The sequence below is a fragment of the Mastigoproctus giganteus genome, chromosome 6 (assembly GCF_048544385.1).
Source record: "Mastigoproctus giganteus isolate SK-2022 chromosome 6, ASM4854438v1, whole genome shotgun sequence".
Classification (NCBI taxonomy): domain Eukaryota; kingdom Metazoa; phylum Arthropoda; class Arachnida; order Uropygi; family Thelyphonidae; genus Mastigoproctus; species Mastigoproctus giganteus.
Genome location: NC_143580.1, coordinates 181,989,629 through 182,007,991, shown reverse-complemented (window position 1 = coordinate 182,007,991; position 18,363 = coordinate 181,989,629). Strand labels below are relative to the sequence as shown.

At 36.0% G+C, this 18,363-nt stretch overlaps 1 protein-coding gene across 2 annotated transcripts in view; it reads right to left on the bottom strand.

The window, feature by feature from the left end:
- The window catches only part of LOC150084794 (uncharacterized), a 496,975-nt gene that overhangs the window by 431,490 nt on the left and 47,122 nt on the right, over positions 1 to 18,363 (bottom strand). Inside the window, exon 1 of one of the 2 annotated variants that reach the window (XM_090376604.1) lies at positions 7,412 to 7,581. The exons of the other annotated variant lie outside the window; for it this stretch is intronic. The gene's annotated coding sequence lies outside the window, so the exon portion shown is untranslated. Of the gene's footprint in view, positions 1 to 7,411; positions 7,582 to 18,363 lie in introns of those variants that run through there. 2 annotated transcript variants of the gene reach the window in all.

Here is an 18,363-nt window from a genome sequence, read left to right as displayed (position 1 = left end):
ATTTATTATATTTAAAGGTCTCGCCACATTTTTAAGTATAGTCCACTACTGAGCACACACAGCTATCGCGTGCATCAAAGGCATTGTTAATTATAACAAACAGAACAGTCAATTCAAACCATGAACTGAAGACGGATTCAAAGATTGAGAAAGGGTCCTCCCAAAAACAACTTAATTTCGGTATGTAGCATCTTCGCAAAGCATTTCGAGGTCAATATTCAAAGAGCTAAACATTTCAAACATGCTTGTTGGAAAATCTCTTCCAAGACTACCTTGAATGTTAAATGAGCGAATGGGTAGACCCGGGCCAGCAGAAAGCTTTACAGTAGGTCCTGGACAAGAAATGTTTCCTGAAACGTCATGGACATTTATTTATTTATTTATATACACGTTTCTCACGCACAGGCACACAGACCCTAAATAAAGGTGAGAACGCTAGGAATTACATAAAATACGAAACAGTAGTAATCGATATAGAACTAGAATTAAAATATATACAAAATTTACATTAATAAAACAGAGTAAGGAGCAAATTCTTATAGATAGATGGATTAAGAGTAAAATCAATACTGTAATATTTCATTACCTGAAGGAAACGAAACAGAGGACTACTAAGCAAGTGATGAGTACGAGGAACAGGAAGTAATAAATGAATTTTATAACCAGAATTCAAACGGGGTATAGCGAAAGGTATTTGTTCAAGAGATGTAGAATCGATAGCAGAGTTTGATGTTGTAAACAAAAAGAGGCCCACGGAGTTTTCGTCTAGAGTGAAGAGGAATGATTCTGAAGCGACCACAAAGAACTCCATAATTTCGACGGTGAAAGGCAATGTGATTTAGATAGCATAAGAATTTAATGAATTTAATTTGAATTATCTCAAGTCTGTAGGAAAGAAATTCCTGTTGTGGGGACCAGATAATATCACAATAATCAAAAAACAGAGAAGAATTATAACTTTGTCACTCTTAAAAACAGAGGAAGAACGCTTGATTAATCCAAGAAGTGTGAGATATTACATGATCAACGTGGGAAGAGGGATGGAGGTCAGATCGAAATAGGACACCTAAATCCTTGAACGAATCAATACTTGCAATTAAAGAGTTTCCAATATAATAATCAGTAAGGATGGAGGGTATAACTACACGATTCAAGCGAAAGCGACATAATTTACATTTTAACGGGTTTAGAAACAAGTTATTTTTATTGAGCCAGAGTGAGGGAATCAAGACAGGACTGGAGTTCATCTCTGTCAGTTGAAGAACGAATAACTTTGTAAAGTTTAATATCATCTGCATAGGAGTTTCCACTCAACATTAACAGACTGAAATAAGGTTGACAAATCATTAATATAAACCAGGAGTGGCCAACTTAATTTGTGATGCGATCTACTTTTTTCCTTCAAAATGTGCCGCGATCTACCATCTCAAAAATTTAATTGCACAAGGTCACAAATCGAGGGATGACTGTATATTTAAAATTCGTCGTGATCGACCGAAATTAAATCCGCGATCGACTCGTTGGCCACCCCTGGTATAAACAATAAAGAAGAGCGGACCCAATGGTGAACCTTGAGGAACACCTTGCGAAACAGTAAACGGAGTCGATGAAGTACCATCAATTATTACGGATAGATTACGATATCTAAGCAGTGAATCAAGCAAATCTAGTACAGGGGATCGCAGACCAGACGATAACAGTTTAAACAGCAAAACAGTTTAAACAGCAAATCGGACAGAGTCAAAATTTGACTCTGTCCGATATGGACAGAGTCAAATGCATGTGAAATATCAAGGAAAAGCGAATCAATTTGATTTCCTTTGTCCAAATTAGTTTGTAGGAAATGAGAAAACAAGGCAAGATTTGAAACAGTTTATTTCCTAGGAAGAAAAGCATACTGATGATTATTGATAAAAGGGTGAAGACAGGAACTAAGATATTTATAAAGTAGGAGTTCATGTATATAGATAGCACTGCGACACACCTAAATGCCAACAAGCATCTTGACTTAAAGCAGTGAGCATAAAATTTAGCAAGAATATGGTTGTGTCCAGCCAACGACTGACCCGTCCTTGGCTGAACACAACCATCCGACAAATGGACGGGTCAGCTGCTTCGGATTCGGACACAGCGCAGGAGAGAAAGGAACTGGATGATGAGAATGGCGGGCCAGATAAAGCAGTTTATTGCTGGCTGGCTCTCTAAGCCCTAGTGCACAGCGAACCCAATGAGACATTGAATCATTGCCTGTTACAGAGATAAAAAAGGTATAATTTACAAACTAAGGTGCAAGCCCCATAGTTTGTATATAGGGTTACAGTGTGGTAAATATGGAATCCACATGCTCAAATATTTACAAAAAAAATGCTCATTTACAAAACTGCTTGTATTACACTGTAAATTTTCTAAGATTCAATTCAATAAACTGAACAAGATACATTTCTTTCAATATGTAGCAGGTAGGTCATAAGTCAGGAAATGCGTTGTGTGATAAACTAAAGCAATGAGTTTCACATCTAAGACAACAGCGGTACACGACACTATACATATACAAAATCCACACACCTTTAAACCTCTGGCATTGACAGTGTTCTGTTTCACACCCACAATGTATACTACGCGGAGATGGAGGAAACCCCTGGTACCGTTTGACATTAAACACACTCTACAGAGATAAAAGCATTTCACAGATTGTGGATCCTTCTCATTTATTGGCAAGAATCGTACTCGCATTTTTCAATACATCAATGAGTGCCTTTTCCATTCAAGAGTACAACTATTCCCCCGAGAATTTTAGAGGCTCAGAGAGGTAAGTGTAGCCAGTTTCGTAGCGGTGCTTCCCATTGCAAAGTAAGGAGACCTATCTCCGCCAGAAGATAGGTCTCCTTACTTTGCAATGGGTATTTCGTATTTTGTCTGTTCAAGGAGAAAAACAAATGGGACACTGTCCCATTTGTTTTTCTCCTTGAACAGACAAAATACAACCAAAGTAGTCGATGCACACAAAAAAAAAAAAAAAAAAAAAGCCGATTCCTAACGGCGTATTTTGGCAATTTAAAGATATGAACAGTAATCATTATGCGTGGTAATCAGATATACTGTATCAACAGTCACTTTTTTTTTTTTTTTTTTTTAAAGTCCAGCATAGCACTTATGTAATCCTTTATGTTAGTTTATTCAGAAGGGAAATGAAATGTTAGCAAGAACTTATCATGATAAAAATAAATATATAACAGAAGAAATTTACAATGAAAATGGTGTGTTGCCTACACAAACAACATGTTTGAAACTCGAGGATTATGTTTTGAAACCGCGTTTTCTTCTTTACGATAAAAGAAGAAACAAGTTCGATGTTTAACTTTCGAACAGCATATATTTGTAACGTTAGAGCCACTGCCGAGATTCATCTTAAATCTCAGAGCCAGGAATAGGGTTACTTCCGCAAATTCTCTAGTGGGGGGGAAAAATGTGACCTTGACCCCTAAACTTAAAGTGTGATTATCAAAAATATGCACGATTTCAGTGTTTTTTTTTTTTTTTTTTTTTTGGCTTGTTAATTCAAGTTTCCTACAAATTCGCTCTTTTATTGAGAAAATATTAAACAAACAACTCTGTACCTAACACGTGAAGCCAGTAAGATTTGGAATAGTGCACTGCAAACAAAATAGTCGCCCCCGTTATGTAGAAAGACAGTTAATGTTGTTTGTTATTTGGTTTTTAGGAGCATTAGCAACTAAAGCCATATTGCTTCGGGATATGCGGTGGTCATTATCTGACCATTCCACATCCTACGCATTTGGTGGTGACGGGCTCGAACCCAGGTCTAAGCAAGAAGCGTGTACTACGCACTGCTGCTCCTTCCCACCTGGCTACAGAGGCGTCGTTAACGTTGTGGAAACATACTAAAAACAGACGGAACTAGTCGAATATTCCCAATTAATATTCGGGAACTTGTCAAAACAAACATATAGTATGGAAAAATTGTTCACCGAACCAGCACACTGCTTAGGTTGGACTTTACCCAGGTTGATTCCAGATTATTCGCTAAAATCAGTAGCTGCATAAATGTAGTTACTGCTTTAAAGATATGATAACCCACATTGTGTACGTTATTGTCTGACACACTTCGCGGAAGTTGTTTGTGCAGATCACCCAAATATGTCAAATGATAAATTTCAATCTTGACAATCTCCTTCCAAAAATATTATGAACAAAAGCAACAAGATTGTTAAAACTCAGGGCACATTCTTTTGTATACACAGCAATAGAAGCATTCTTCCAATACCATATTGAACACAGTGCAATTTAATGTTCCAGTTGGCATTTATAGATGATGGCTTCTCTGGAAATGGACAAATTAATCATCTTTTCAAAATCTATTCGTGCACAAGCCGATCTTTCTGGAAGGTTACGGATGAATAATTCACACTGAGAAAGAAAAAAAAAAACAGCAAAGATGAATTGAAATACTACCTCGAATTCACTCTGTTCATTTAAATTCAATAATACCAAATACGTGGAGGAGATACTCAAGAGATGTACTTGTCTGCACCAGCCAAATTTCACTGGAAATTCTATGTGTGAATCTGTATCTACCTTGTCCTCCGAGTATCCTGTTTTCTCCACTAGAGAACTGCCCCCACCGAGCACGGGCTGATATACTTTTGAATCTTCACATGATAAATGTGATCAAAGTAGTCCCAACAAAGAAGATTGATTAAACCTTTTCAGTCATTTATTTTTTTAACAATGCTCCCCTTTGATAGGAGGTAAATTAATTTCTGCAAAAGTATAATTGTTTTTTTTTTTTATCTTTTGTAAGTCCTTGGTTGAATTTTACCAATAAAGTATCGCTCGAATTTGTATGTGAACTCTTCGCATGACAAGAAGGATGATATAAACCCCAATTTAACGGCAATCACAACAAATTTTAAACTAGCAATCACTAATTGCGATTTTCAGTTATGTAGAATTTCCACTTTGGGCAGTAATTTTCTCATTTTGTTTTTTACCGTTCTTCTGTTTCCAATATATATATATATTAAAATAATGTTCTTGGTTATACTCCGGCACAATCACCAGATCAGAGAAGTTTGCAATAAATCATGAATACAATTCGTTAATCGTATTTAGCAGTCACGTGCTTGAACCACGGTCCACTTAGAGAGCGTATGCTACGGCACTCTCCCATGACCACTCGGCTACAAAAAAGAGTGAAATACAAGGAGAATAGTTTAAGTTTAGGAAAATCTTACGTCTAAAGTTGAAAAGTTAAGGGAAATGGCTGTGCTTCTAAAACAAATTTCCATATTTTTATCACTCGACTGACCAATGTAAACGTAGAAGTGCATTTACGGTGATCCTGAAAAGAGTGTTTACCATTTATCTAAAAAAGAATTTTCCCTAATATTGCAGCACCCAGTTTGTGGATTAACATAACGAAGCAGATAAGAACTGGAAAGATCTGTTCATGTTTAGAAGAAATGTTGCAAAATATTAAATAGGTGCGCTACAAAATCTTCAATTTCCCACGTTTCTTCTCTTTTCTATCTTTGAGCGTGTTTTTCTGGAGCATAAAAATAGTTCACAAAACTTCGATCTCAGGATATAACAACATCTACACATCAATTCGATCTCAGATGTAACAACATACACAAAGCTTAGAAATACTGACCCAGTCAAACCTGTTAAATATTCCGCCCGAATATCCTCAAACCCTAAAATATACTAGTCTGTCCCAGTTTCTTCCCCCATTTTGCTGTTTCCCATAAGTAGTAAATACAAAGGTAAGAAATCACAGGTTACCAAAGGTAACAAATTAAAAAACACTTCCGCATCATATGAAATCTGTATAAGTATGCTATAGAAACGTGTCTAAAATTTCTATTAGAGCTGCTAATAAAGACACTTCCCCGCGGCTTAAGACTAGTTTTATGAAGTCTGATGAAATAGGTATAGTAAATGCCATAATATCAACAGCTCTTCTGATTTGTGTCACTTGCAATAAACTTCGCCTAAAGCTCTGTGGAATGGCCTAATATTATATATTATTTGAAAACAATGCCAAGTTTATAAATCAAAAAGGGATCACTTTGCAATTCGCCAGCATTTTATAAACCGCTGGATATCTCGTAAAATAAGCATAAAAATTTCAACCAAAATAAGACAGGAATATTGATTTCAGAAAGTGTGTTGCAGTCGGCAAAGTAAATATTATCAAAATCCAGATAGCGATAAAAGATATTTTTCTTTCACAGAACAAGCAAACAATGACAGTATTGGTTCTAGATAATCTGCTGACGAAAAGAAATACAGAATTTCGCACAAAGTTCAACTGACTGAAGACATTTCAAATTAACGGTAAGGCGTGCACACACCTGAAACGTGCGTTACTTTTATTGCTGCATTTGTCACAGAATATTACTTTCACATTCGAAACTGTTCGTGCAATTTAAATCAGCAGAGCAGTTTGACATTCTGTAATCATATAGTAAATAATGTGGGAGGCGGACATCCAAGCTACATAAATAAACCACACTGTCATCCTTAAAGGGAAAATTACATGTTTCAGTGATTCAGGCCCTTCCATATTAAAAATTGATGTAAAACATCTATTGTACGCATATTTCCATTTAATAATGCGTCAAATTCACTTTGCCTTCACTTAACAGCAAAAGTCACGTCATTCACATCCTAAGATATGAATTAACTCGGTTTGCACTGTTCAATTAGTTTAGGTTACCGGGATCTCACCATCAAATGATCGGTACAAAAAAGAAAGCTCACTACCAATAAGGATTTGCGCACGACTGAATCTTTATTAAGCAGATCGACTAGAAGATCAAGGAAAAACTATTAGAAAGTACGATCTCACGTGGAACTATTAGTTCCACGTGGCTTGGGTCTCGCGCTGCTAAATATAAACACTTGAAGTAATGAAGACCTATTACAGCAATTGAGCAGTCACGAGATCCAAACGAGGAAGAAATGCAAGTTTATCTACGGCAATGAAACTGCAGATATGCTTAGAAGAAGGCGGTTTAGCAGATCCGAAAATTAAGAGTCAATTTAACGGCAGTTACAATTTTTATGAACCTACACTCCCCAACTGTCTCAGAACATTTAAATTACATCCAAACATCTCCAAGATACTTGGATGCAGTCAGCCGGCTGTGAAACCTAATTCTAAAATAAACAATACGTATTAATAATCTTATATATAATGTTGGCATTATATATGTTAGCATTATATATCCAGCATCGCTTTAACTAGGCGAATGTTAAGTTATCCACTCTGGTTTTCCTAGATGGTTTAAAAAGAAATTAACTACTGCTCCTTTCATTGCTATTAAAAAAAAAAAAGAAAAAAGGTCTAGTAGAATAATGCTTATATCAACAAATAAACACTCACCAGTGATTAATAATACAAGAGTTTTAAGTAACAAAATCAGGCAAGAATCAAAACTTAAGCATCCTTTTCATCCCAGGTGTTAAATGCCACTAATCCTTACAACGTGACCTACAACACCAGCTGAAGAACCTTGATAATCTCCCACAAAATTCTCTAAGTGTGACAACTGCAGCACGCACTAATGGCTTGAACGTCCATCGACGATCAACGCTATTCTAGTGCAGAGATCTCGTGAATGACGTACTACCGAAAACGAAAGGTGTCACTACTGGCTCTCTCGTGCTAGTGTGTTCACTCACCTAGTGCATCTTAGTGCTTCTAGTATATCTGGCTGGTTTTACATGTTTCCAGAGTACAATGGAGTAAGTCTTAAACTCAAAGGCAAGGAAAAACAGGTTTGATACAGGCGTAACTGCAGCTGCAGCAAGATCCAATTATCAAAGGAGCACCGGAAGTATCGAAAAGTGATTTCCAAAGGAGGTTCTGTTCAATGGGGTAGCAACCCAGAAATAAAAAAAAAGAAAGAAAAAAGGCTACCGAGGTTCATTGTCAGCGTCTTTCCCCTCTTCCTGTTATTCAAAATTTATACAGCATCGCACCATCGCGTTATTTGTGATGTGTTCAGAAACATTAACATAATTTAAAATAAGCACCTTGAAGCGCATATTACTGTACATAAATGTATCAATAATCGCAGGTTGTCTTGATACCAACTGCTAAGTAATTCAATGAATTGAATTACACCTGAATAAGAAATCAGAAAATCAGGTAATAACAACCCATTCTCATTAAAAAAAATACATATATATATATTAAGGATCTAGCTGAACGCAACTGATGTTTTTATTACATTTTGTAAAAGAGAAGTACAGTACAAAAAATACAGAGAAACAAACAGAGAGAGAAAAATACAAAAACACAAAGAGAAAAGAAACACACTCATGATAATTCAAAAGACGAACCGCTACTGACTTCGAGAAAAGAGACTGTTTCAAAGAATGCTAATTAAGACAGCCTAAAAGATATGGAGAAAAGTGTTAGTTGGGCGAGTTTGGAGTTGGTTGAACTGTGAATGAATAGAAGTTGCTACATGTATTCTGACAAGTTTTAAAGAAAGTGACATTGCTACAAGTGTCATTTGGCAGCAACAAATTTCAAATGTGACTACTATTTCTTCAATATGAATACACTAACCTCATGCCTCAATAAAAATTAGGCCTTTCACAATATTTAAGAATAAACAGTGTCAATTACAAAACGCCTTATCACAAGCGAAAACAATTGACAGATTTCTATCAATTTTAATTAATTTTAGTACGGTAAACGTCTAGAAAATTAACTGCGAAAGATGCGCACTATGTAAAATGAACATCGTGTGATGGGACGTTGGTGGGGGAGGTAATTATCCTAACAGAAATTGTATATAATACAGCTTATCTATAACTTTCCTAGCTGATACACTTTTCATTTAATCTGTTTTCTCTTTACAGTAAACATTAAAGGCAGTGAAAAAGCTTAGTTTCAATTAAAAAAAAAAAAAAAAAAAGAATTCAAGAATCATTCAAAAATCTTTCTTTGTGACAAACATTTTGTCACATTTAATTCTATGCATAATATTCTGCTTCTTGACTACAAAGTGGACACACTCCCTATACGCCAACTAAGAGAATTTACTTACAAATTTAGGTCTAGGAAGAAGGATGTGTTACAAACAACAAAGACAGTACCTCCCGTATGTGTATCCAGAGTAGATACACATATTAATTTACAAGTTCATTTGCAGTAAAAATAAAGATTTATAGATGATATGTATATATCATGCACAAGCTAATGTTGTACAAATATTTACTATTAGTTCTATTTTGGTGGACTAAAAATGTAAGCTTCTCGTGCACAAACTCTGCTTCTATCTTCATGTCATCGAAGATGCTTACTGTGTTGGATGGGAAGCATCTGCTAAGGTTTTCTGCTATTCAGCTTACTCTTTAGAAATTGATAACATAACTTTCGTTACTTCTCACAATAGCCAGTTGTTTTCTTATTCATTTTGTCAAGGGGGAGCATATTTGTTCAGCTGTCAGTTGTTAGCCAAGAATAGTAAGGCACTTTACGAAAACTGTTGTGAGAACTAAGATAACAATTTACAAATATGGCAACGATATGGATGAACTAAAAATTATATTATAGTAATAAGCTTTCTAATGATGTAAATAAATATCATTCACAATTCTTGGTTTCGAACTGCGACAGAACACAAATACTATACGTCAGAAAGAAATAAAAGAACAACCATTCGTTAATATAGTTCATTGGTGTTATAAATATGCAAAAATTAAACTGAAAACACAATTCGGGCAACCAAGATAACGATGAAATGAGAGTGACTTGAAGGACGACACCACCAACTGGTATCGTAAATTCAGAAGGTCAAGTCTAGGAATTACTGCATTAAAAAGAAGAGATTGATACAATTTTTGAGCGCGGAGGGTGTATAACTAGTGAATATTTATCATTGTATGGTATCCATGTACGTGATGAACTGTTTAAAATATGGCATGTCTTCCAATGTTGTGAGACAGATGTTCCCAACCAGTGTGCCGTGGCACACAACCTCCAAGGGTTTGTTATTGTTTGTTATTTGACTTTTAGGAGCATTAGCAACTAAGGCCATATTGCTCCGGGATATGCGGTGGTCATTCCCTGATCTTTCCGCATCCTCCGTATTTGGTGGTGACGGGCTCGAACCCCGGTCTAATCAAGAAGCGTATGCTACGCACTGCTCCTCCTTCCCACCTGGCTACGGAGGCGCCCCTCCAAGAGTGTTGCAAGATTAAAACTCCAGTGAGTTTAATGGAAATCGCCCATAGGTGTGCTGCAAACACCACCTTTTAACTCCAGGTATGACTTGAGTGACAAAAGGTTGAGAACCGCTGATGTAGGAAGTTCACATAGGGATGATCTCTCCTGGACCTGCCTCCTATGGTTCTCCACAACGGGGCAAAAACCTCACGCAGTCCTTGACATCCAGGCTCAGCAGTGAGAAGTGCTGCAATATCAAGTCTAAAAGCCATATCTTCTACCTCTTGAAGAAGATATTCGAGGGCTTCGCTTTGAGTAGGATGATGGAGACCGTCACACATTGCGATCAATAGGAGCCAATGGAGTTCTGCGTAGCAAGTGCGTGTCAGAAATGTTTATTCCATAAGTTATGTTTCATAATGAAACGTCCCTTATGATTAGAAATTATCAAAACTACGGAAGCGTAACAGTTCTGAACATCAAACACTGTTCTACTCTAAACAGAATAAAACTATTTCAAAAAGATTTTGGCTGGTCCGAACTACACAGTGCACCAACTTCGAATGAATTAGTTTCCAAGAGTCTAGTACCGCATGTGCTATAAACAGCAACAAAATTAACTTTCACTCTAACAGCATAAACCTAGGGATATGATCAGTGCACCTGACACGTTGAATACTGTATACCATTTGAAGTGAAATTTTCTTAAAAAAAGAATACAAAGAAAGAAGAAAAAAAAAAAAAAAAAAAGCAAATATCCCGTTACAACGATTAATGTTTTCACGAAATTTCATTATAAATGAAAATATTTCTGTCCTGGACGATTTCCTTTATTATTAGTGCTGTTAAGTCTCGTTTGAACGAAATAGTTTTGACGAAAAATTCAGTACAGTACAAAATTATTTTCAGTCTAGATATACTGGTTTACAACGAAAGTACAGTGTACTTTATTGCATAATTATGAATGGCAGTAGCCCATACTAAATAATGGCTATAGAGGCATTCGCTTGAGGGGGGAAAAAAGTTTTGAAATATGCAGCAAAAATTACTAGATTTTACACATTTTTAAAATTACTTTTAAACCCTGGGGTATATTTTCGATTGTACTAAAGCTAAATTGTGGTAATAATTCAGAGGAAAAAAGTTAAACAGTAGTAACAAAACTGACGTATTAATATGAGAAAAGTAACAATAACTTACATATACTCTACTGTATTTCTAAATGTGTAGTATTTCTTAGAAATAAAATATTCTTTCAAAACGACGCTCTCTAAACAAAATATTTTAGCTTTTGTATTGCATACATTTACTATATGACACATAAGTCTACGATACATAATAAATTTTCCGTTTATACTCCGGGACGACCTAACGGTCAGAGGAGTTCACAAGATAAACAGAATACAAGAAACAGTAGCATATTTAGCAGTCACGGGCTTGAACCCCGGTCACTCAAGGCACGTGTACTTATGCACCCGCGCAATTGTGCATACAAGCATATACACATTACTTGATTACTGAATTTATCCAAAAATAGCCAAATTTTGAGATTGTGAAATTTAAAAATTAATTTTAAAAACGTTATTACTACATAAGCACAATTACAAAAAAAATAATAATAATAAACAAAAAATACTAGTGAGCGATGTACTTACGTCATGGATAACGTTCAAATAAAAAGAATCATACGAAATACACAAGAAAACTTAATAAGTCTCTAATTTCTGGTCTTTTCCACACATTAAAGATTGTATCTGACATCCTTATTAGAAGAAATTATCTTTGCAAATGTCCACCTGAATTACAAGTGAACTGCTTGCATGAAGCATCACTCTTATTCAGAAAAAAAAAGTTAAGGTCAGGTAAGATATCACTTGACCCAGTTCCTAAAATACCTGAGGGGGAAAATCTAGTTAACGAAGTGGCACAAATATAGATTTAATTATATTTTTATATTTATATTATAAACATTACCAATGTATTTCGATAAATACACACTTGCATTTTTTAAAAATAAAATATGCATAGTTTTCGATTCATAATGTGTGATAAAACTGACATCAAGAATCTATAAAAAAAAAAAAAAAAAAACAGGTCACAATATCGAAATAATTAATATTATTTGGCATTTTAAAAATTATGAAAAGGACTAACGATTTGATGGGCCAAAATAACATTGTAATCCGCGTTTAACTTCCCATAACACATGGCACCAACCTACTATCTGAATGAGGATCTTTCATAGAAGTCTCATCTTTTACGTGAGATTACAGATTAACTAGACACTTTCAAACTCTGCTGGTCATGAAACAAAAGACATGCCACCATAGAAAGGTTGACAAAGTTAATACACACGCAGATTACACACATTATTATTAATCTATTCAGAATATAACTGTACACACTGATATTTTATCAAATATAATTAGTAGGTAAAATGAAGGCAATTTTATTATCCACAACTAATGCAGAGTTTCTTATGAACCCAAAACAAATATGGAAGACAACCAAAAATTAACTAAATAAAAATATATAGTTGAGTGTCCTTTTTTTAAATATAAAAAGCAAACAAAGGAAAGTTTTATGGTAGCGTCTATGTTACAAGGAAAAATGGCACTACCTTACAACTTCCCTTTTGGGAAGTGATACTTATTTGTAGCATAGCACTAAAGCAACTTGCACCGGGAGAATCACAATTTAAGAGATTAATGCCTTTTGTCTTTTTCATAGCAAACTTTCTTCAAGGAATAATTGCTATTCATCAAAAAAGTACACAATACGCGCTGCTATATTTTTAAACTAACATCATTTGAGAGTTTATCTTTTGTCCACTTAAGAGGGTCAGTAAGTCTCGTTTCAACAATTTTCATGTACGCCTCGTTCATACTGAACCTTCAGACACGTCACGGATTTATACCTTTCCTCAAAATTAAGACTGTTATTCATTACAGCCCCGTTTACATGTGACCCAACAACATATTAAACAATGGGCGCACAAAGCTTTATTTTCCTGGAGAGGCTAACCTCTGAAGAGCCACCGCTAGCCTATATAACATGATAGTAACCATATCGCTGTATAAACTTTGTTCTTACTTAAAGCAAAAATATTTTGCATTACTCTTGGCTAGATAAGCAGACAGTGCACCACTCTTTAATCAAGCTATACAACTGAAGAACTTTAATCACACTAACAATGAAGAACCCCTACTTGGGAGGCGTTCAAACATTACTCTTCCTCATTTCACATTTGCCTACAGAGAAAGAAAAATGGGTCACCGTGTTTAAACTGGCTGCTAATCTTATCACTTCCTTCACTTTTTGCGAGCAATATCAAAGACGAATAGCTAAAGATATTTGGACCTTAGAGTCTGAATATAGAGTAGAGTAGATGATGGGAATTGAGTTATACTGTGGCTATGATAAGAATACAAAACAGCATGATTGACACTCTTGTGATGGATGAGCAATTTGAGGACTGCTACGGCATTATGAGAGGGGGGGGGGGGCCTAGTACTTCAGCTGTTGTAGCCCCAAGTTACTATAACTCATGTGAATGCATAAGGCGAGGGGAGGGGATTACAGCAGGTGTTTCTGTTACTTAAAAAATCCAGATGTAGACCCGGGGGATGTAGTTTATGTGAGAGAGATTTTCAGCTTTTCCAAATTCCTAAAATTTCAGTAATAATGAATATCAGATAACCATATTTTCCACCATAAGAGAGACTTTTTTTCTCTCGAAATTATCGCCTTCGTCTTACCACGAAAGTACTGTACGTGTATATCAACGAAACGCAAAAATTTAAATAAATCCATATATATATATAATTCTTAAGTTCCCTCTCACTCCCACATTCTTATCTCTTTAAACTCGATTAATCGGAATCAAAAATATAAGAAATATAATGAAAAATTTGAAGGGCAGATTTCCAATAATTTTCCGGTTTGCTGTCATTTTGCAATGATCTTCATGCGGTGAGGAAAATTTTCTATGTGTGTTCCTGACTCGGGTGAGTTCGTCTTGAGATACTATTTGTAAAGACCTCGGTTCAAATCCATGAATAACTTTCAGGAATTATTTCATACGTTACTAAGTAAGCCAATCTTAGAAAGGGGTTTTAAGATTTCTACAATAAAGACATTTAACGGTTATAACAGTACTGTATTTCAATGAGAGTTGTTTTAATTTTAAAAATTCTTCCCTTACCTGCACATCTTTGCCTATACAAATAATTAGATCTCATTTTGGAAAACAAAATTATAAATACATTCATTTTTCGATTTAAGACGGCTGAACAATATATGTTACTTCTCAATTTAGAACGCCCTAGTTTTTGCTTTCAATGTATCATTGATTTTTATTTTTACTGATTTTGAAAGTTTCACTAAAAAATGACTAAAAAAGAATTCAGCGCAACGCGTAGAACAGCATTGACGGAAAGACGCCACTCTGAGTATTCAGTTGAGAGTTGAGTACAATTTTCAATATTTACAATTTTCTACCTTAACATTTTTTTTTCCTTAATATTAAAGTGTAACTTTATTTTCTCTATTGTAACAACAAATAAGACTGCTTTACTGACTTGGTCTTGCCACAGTTTTAATAACACACAAATCTAAAAGAAAACATGAAATTAAAAACAGCGAAAGATAATACGAAATAAAAACTTAAAACTATAAAATCAAACTACAAAATAAAAAAAAAAATAAACATATCCGATACTGCACAGCAGATCTGTTCTATAACTTCATTCTCTGCACAATCAACAACAAGTGTTATATAAAAAATACAAGTATTTTTTATATAACACTTATTATATAAAAAAATGTTATATAAAAGATACTTGGAACTACTTGACAAATTTTCGAATAAACATAACTATTTCTTAAAACGTGGTGGTAGGCAATGGCATACTACCACATTATCTGATGCCACAGAGAATATAACAAAACCAACTCCAAAAACTGCTGTTAACGGAAGACCTGCAACTAGGCGGAAGGGTAGGATTAGTGAACTTTTGGGCGTGACATTTTGCGACGCGGCTCGTATAACACATGATCGATGCAGTTGGGGGAATTTGTTGGTGACCACAACAGCTCCTCTGGGAATTATGTGACTGGAAGAAGAATAATCTCTTTAAAAAAATTAAAGAATAACAAGGAGTATTCCGCACCACCACATAGGCCAGGAGTTTACAACTAATAACTAACAGTGTTTGGCAGTCACGTGACTCGAACCACAATGAATGCGTGTTCTACTGCACTGTAGCGTTGACCACTTCGCTGCTGTTGTTGGGTTTAGGTGCATCAGCGACTTAGGACATATTGAGCTATATGTATTATGTATGTAAATTTCGCGTGTACTGTGGTCGATTTGCTGTTTACTGGACGAAAAATTCTAATTATCGGATTTTAACCATGCTACCCTCGCCTGAGACCTACTAATAGCCACGTTGTGAAAAAGGCTCATAATTCCTCACGTCATCAACGGGATTCGAACTCAGGTATTTTTCCACCCGTTGTGGAGAGGACGGCAATTCTACCAACTTTGGAACCCGCGAGGGGCCCCACTCAGCTGCATTTCGATATGGAGTTCGATACAGTGCATCGGCTCGGATCATGCAAACAAACCTTTCCTCCATTTATTATGCGAAATTACGCAGCACTTTTCAGAAATGCATCTACCGGGTAAATTGAGAAATGATACTTCACAAAGTTCAGTATATTTATTCCCGATAGCTGGACAACGTTGTCTTTCGTAGTGGGTGTCCACTAAACACAATTTCCCTGTGATTATAAAAGCTAAAGAATGCTACGACTCATGGAAGTTCACACATCATCACAACGAAAGTGGACACCCACTGATCGTACATAACTCGCGTGGAATCCGCTTTATTAATAAATAAATAAATAAAAGTTCGTTATGCCCATAAACCCGAAGATTGTGAAGAGTAAGACGAGAGCCACTACATGTAGATGGAATGGGCAAGCATGGGTGATTGCTTGTACCTTACTAACTGTAGCAAGTAGAAGAGAAACTTACATGTGGGGAAACATTTTTAAAATCAACCACACGATTATTATTCCTTTCAGCATGTTCGGAAAAATATTAGCGGCAAGAATATTCTAGACATGATCATCACCCACTAGCTAGATTACACCAGAGGGTTGACAATACTGGAAACATTAATAGGGAGAGAATCCGGAATTTTAAGTTGGGGGGGGGGGAGAGAGAGAGAGATGGCTCTCTTGAAGGCAAGCACGTGGTTTTTAATTTTTAATTTCAGGAAAGGAAATTATGACGATTTAAGGAGATACAAGACCGATGTCAACTAAACAGTAAGCAAAGGAGGACAAACACGTTAAAATTATAGCAGCCATACGGAGCCACGAAAACGTATAAACTACCATTCAAAAAGGTATCCGGGAGCACACGGATTTCACATTGATGCCACTTCACTTCGATAACGTGTCGATCTCCGTATGGCTGCTATGACACTCCTGGGGTAGGCTTTCCATCAACGAACGATAGACTGCAGTGAGTATAGTCCTCCAGGAGAACAGTGATCACTTGAGTTAAGATTGTGGGGTGTGTTGGCCTGGCTGTGACCAAACATTCCAGTCCATCCTATAAATGTTTCATTAGGTTAAAATCGGAACTTCCAAAAAGCAAAAATTAAGCCTTGTTTAAATTGGAGCGTTACTCGCAAACTATTGCCGAGTTAATTTTTGTTCTGCGAGTAAGGGCAGTAAGGCACTCCAGGACTCCCCATCAAACAATGACTAAACAGAACGGTGACCTCATTTAACTTGGAGATGAACTGAGCAGTTTCAAGACAGCTGTAAGAGTAAGCTATCATTGTATTTATTAAATAAATATTACTTCTTCTAAGTTAAAATACAAAAAGGACCATAAGCCTAAACGGTTAAGGATTTAACAGAAGTAAAGAGAAGATATTTACATCCCACTGACATAAAAGGATATCATCGAGGTGAAAGCCTACTTCTAGATATTCAGCCGTGTCATAGAAGTATGCAGCGAGTAAATCGGGTTATTCCATTAGAGAATTGTTAAAAATTATTACTGAAAAGACCGGACTGAGTACAAATACTCACGCCGATTTAGGTTACATTAAGTATACATTTATCCTTATTTACATGGAGTTAGGTTACATTATGTGCGCATATATAAACAGATTTAGGTTATATTAAGTATGCATATTTACATGGTGTAAGTTATATAAGGCTGCATTAAGGAAAAGATCAATATTAGACTATACATATTTGCATGGCAATGGATAAACATAAGGATATAAAGTGTAGACAGTTATGGATACGTAGTAAGTCCAACGTTGTGGCAGCAAAGATGTAGATGCGTAGGGGAGGGGGAAAATCTGCTCAAGACAAGCTTCTATATATCCTTTATCACAGCATAGAAATACAAACGCTTAGTCAGTGTTCGAACAGAAAAATTGTAATAACCGGAATACCAATGCAACGTTCAAATTTGGAAAATTTGAACAGCGGGAACACAGTTCTTGTTCGTTCCGACCTAATTCGACCACTTAAAAAGACAAAAAAAGCGCTTCCCAGAATGTTTATGGTTGCGAAAAGCTGCTAATCAATGTTCTGAGGAACAAAGCGACCGGTGGATTTACTCGAGCTTAATTTTATAACCGAAACGCCGTTCCAGTCCAATTCGACCACTGCCACTAGATGAAATCAGAATCTAAGGATGTCGCTTGGGAAAGCATGTAAACCTGCAGTAGGTGGCTGGTCTATGTAATCTGCTGTGCCAAGGCCAGACAAAGGGATTCACTCAGCTGAATGGAGCCTTTTGACAAGCCCAAGACACCTAGTTTTAATAAGCAAAGTGGGGTCCAGCTGTCAGGCTTACATATGAACATCCTTCTCTTTACAGTTATTGCAACAGCATTGAACTCAAGAACATGAATTCGGAATAATCTTGTGTAGGAGGTAATTACTCCTCACCACTAGAATCAGCCCTTGAGAGAAGTGGAGCCTAGTGGTGGTGGTGAGGTATCTTGGTACCTCAAATGAGTCATTAGGTTATACTGAACTATGAAGGCAAGAGAACACTGTCCACCTTAATATCCAGAAATGTGGCAAGTCATATGTTTGCTGTAGAGACATCG